At 35.1% G+C, this 3,247-nt stretch overlaps 1 long non-coding RNA gene across 5 annotated transcripts; it reads left to right on the forward strand.

Annotated features, from left to right (window-relative positions):
- Positions 1-2,199, forward strand: LOC109705181. 5 transcript variants are annotated; one of them, XR_002214660.1, is made up of 4 exons: positions 1-142; positions 408-485; positions 1,490-1,772; positions 1,857-2,199. It is a non-coding gene; the product is annotated as an uncharacterized LOC109705181 (long non-coding RNA). The 5 variants fall into 5 exon arrangements; XR_002214662.1 differs by having other exon boundaries at positions 1,493-1,772; XR_002214661.1 differs by having other exon boundaries at positions 7-314.
- Positions 2,200-3,247: the final 1,048 nt, after the last annotated feature.

Here is a 3,247-nt window from a genome sequence, read left to right on the forward strand (position 1 = left end):
GATAAGGAGCTCGCCCGAAGTAGTATAATTAGGTTTTCTTCGCAATCGCGCCTCAAATCTCCCTTCGATCTCTACATCTATCGTCCGTACGTACAATCCTCTTCGTTGCAGATCTTTACCCTAATCGCTTTGGGAATATGTGGTGAGCTGCATAAATTGTTCCAATTCGAGCAAATTTTTGTAGATTTTCTTTTAATTTTTGGGGCGATATTAGGGTTCTCTATACGGGGTTAGGGTTCATTGGTGCTCGACTATTTTTGTCATCTTCTTAAATTTCTTACTTTGCTCTTGTAAGCGGCTCCAGAGCACCCGTGGTAAGAGATTCAGAAGTTGTAATCTTTTTAGGGATTCTTTGTAATTTCTCGATCTATTTCTTCCCATTTATATGTTGTTTTCTCTTTTTCTAGTTGGTTAATAGCGTTAGAGAGTGATGCATCAGCAATTGGAGTTAAAGATTAAAGCGACATACGATGGGCACTCTATAGGTGAATTTTAGTGCTTTGATTTTTGAACTAGAATTCTAATTAAACTAAACATAAGTTTGGATTTTAATTTCCAACCATGGATGAATATTCACCTCTGGGAAGTTTTGTAACTGGGCTTCGAATTTGAGACTTTTGTTATCCATTATCAAGCTCTTAGCTAACTACGCTAGATACAATCAGTTTATCGGATATTATTGTGATTATACGGTGTTAGATTTTGGCGAAGGATATTATTATGATTGTACGATGGTGTTAGATTTTGGCGAAGGATATTATTGTGACTGTAGGATGGTGATAGATTTTGGAGAATGCCGGGATGATGCATATGCGTGAATACAATCATGTATCTCTGAGTTCCTGATGAGTTCCTGATGAGATCTGAATTTTACAAACCATCGTTTCTGCATAACGATGCTAATTTAAGTATCATTTGTCCTTTATTTGTGAGCCGTTTGAACTTCTTTTTTTTGGAGAGAAAGGTAGCATGCTATCCGGTTCGTTTATTTTTTTAGAAATAAACTTAGCTGGAAATGTGAATCTAATTAGGATTCGAACTTGGAATCTCGGATACCAACCGCCAAGCTCTTTGCCGTTTGCGTTAAGGACGGTCGGTGAGCCATTTGAACTTCAGGATACATTACATGATGAGATGAATGAAATCGGTTAAAGTATTCATTTGGCATTGTTCGAGTGTTTTCTTTGTGTTTTTGTGCCGAGTTCTGTATGCTCAAAGGCACGCTGATTAAATTGTTCAGTTTTTTCTCTCTCTTAATAAAAGGGCCTAATCTTTTCTGAAAATAAGGAGACGAAAATTTGCTAGTGTATTGCGTTTTGCTATCTTGTCAAAGAAAGTAATTTAGAACTTGGTTGAGGGGGTGGAAATGCAACCCAAGTTATTTAATTAGTAAACTCATGTAGAGAGCTTGATTTTAAATTGATATGGCACTCCATGTACTCACTCCCACATCATTTGCTAATTTAGCTTTTTGTATTATTGTGTCCAGAAGATTGACAGGGTTTACGAAGAAACCGCCAAGAACCATGCAGGAAATTTGGTTCTTACTTCATGGATCAATTTTACATGATTTTAACTAAGGTGTGAGATGCAGCAATGCAAAATGGTTCTTCTGTTGAATCAAATTGGTCAAATTATCTGACATTCAATACCTCTAGCCTTTACAAGCAAATGTTATTGTCTGATGAAAACACCGAACAATCAGTGGCAGAGCTGTCCCCAGGCAGCATTTAGACATGTTGGTGGTAAATGTGGCAGCGGTGGTCGTGGAGGTATATGCACGCCTTTTTCTCTTCATTTATTTTTGTAATTCACTGGCTAATTTGTTTTTTTTTTTTTAAAAAAAAAAACTGCAGCTTACACATGGTTTTCTATTTAGGAATAAAATTGACGGGCGGAGAGCGAGGCCGAAAGAAAATGCCCACTCTTAAAGCCTTTTCCTATCTGTTTGCTTAGTTAAGAGTATCATGCTGAGAATGAATTTGTTTTCATTTGTTTTATGGATCTTTCTAGCTCCTGCTTTTTTGGGTACTTTGTTAGTTTACTTATGCCACACTCTGTAAACATGTGATAGATGGATCCAATTATAATATCTTTTAGTTTCATTTTTCTTTTTTATTCGATTGTAAATTTCCTTTAATTTTGGCACCCTCTCTCAATGTGGATGCGCAGATACTTTCCTGAAGCTATTCTTTGAAATGCCCCTCTAATTCTAAGAGTAGATCTCAATTCACAGTTTTTCTGAAGAATCAGAGATTCTTAGTCTTAGTCTCACATGTGATGATATTTGTTTATGTTTCTGCTGGGTCTGTCAATGTTTCAGGAAGAGTAAACTAAGGTCTCATTGGAGAAATTTAAACCGGACCTTCTTATCCTAATCATCCTCTTCAGTGTGATTTTCAATATGCCAAATTGTTCTTTCATCTTGCCTTGTTCAGTGATGATATTTGTTTATGATACTTAATAATAATAAAAATAACAAACTTTATTCCAGGTAGGAACACATAATATCTCCATACATACAAAAGGGTTTAAATCACTTGGCATATAACAGTAATATATGAGTTGCACAATATCAAGGTCCATGAGATGCATGAATCAAATTGCACAATCTCATTTGCTTTTTCTTAAATACTAATAGTTTTACTAAAAATCTCTCCGAAAGCATCTCTCCATTCAAATTAGAGTTCATACTTTTAGGGCCGAAAATGCTCATTTCATGTTTCTGCAACAACAAAAACATAAAATTATATTTTGTTCGCAGACTTTTCACCAATTGCCATCAACTTCTTAGTGAGTGGGAAGTGATGCGCCTCATCCTGAATAATCCAAAAGAATCAAGCAACCAATTTTGACTATTCTACAACACAAATCACATTTAGATCGATTAATAATTATGAATGATACAGGACCAAGTACAATTCCAAAAGCTGCAACTTCTTTTTCTAACTCTGAAATTATTAGTTGAGCCAATCAATTAAAAGAAGTATCTTCTGGGTATCAAACTCTTTTAATAAACTTTATTCGATGGACATTGGAAAAGTTCGAAACTTAAAAACAGTTGTTGATAGCAATACAAATGACCCATTTTTATAGTTATTTACTGGGAATGGCGCTTTTGTGGCTTATTGAGAAGAGTGATGATGCTATGCCAAGTCCCATCACAAAAATTGATGTCCTTACAATCCAAGATTCCAATTTCCAGCTAATGACAATATTTTTTTATTTTTTTAATTAATAATGATGT

Source organism: Ananas comosus, unplaced genomic scaffold, assembly GCF_001540865.1.
Source record: "Ananas comosus cultivar F153 unplaced genomic scaffold, ASM154086v1, whole genome shotgun sequence".
NCBI classification, from domain to species: domain Eukaryota; kingdom Viridiplantae; phylum Streptophyta; class Magnoliopsida; order Poales; family Bromeliaceae; genus Ananas; species Ananas comosus.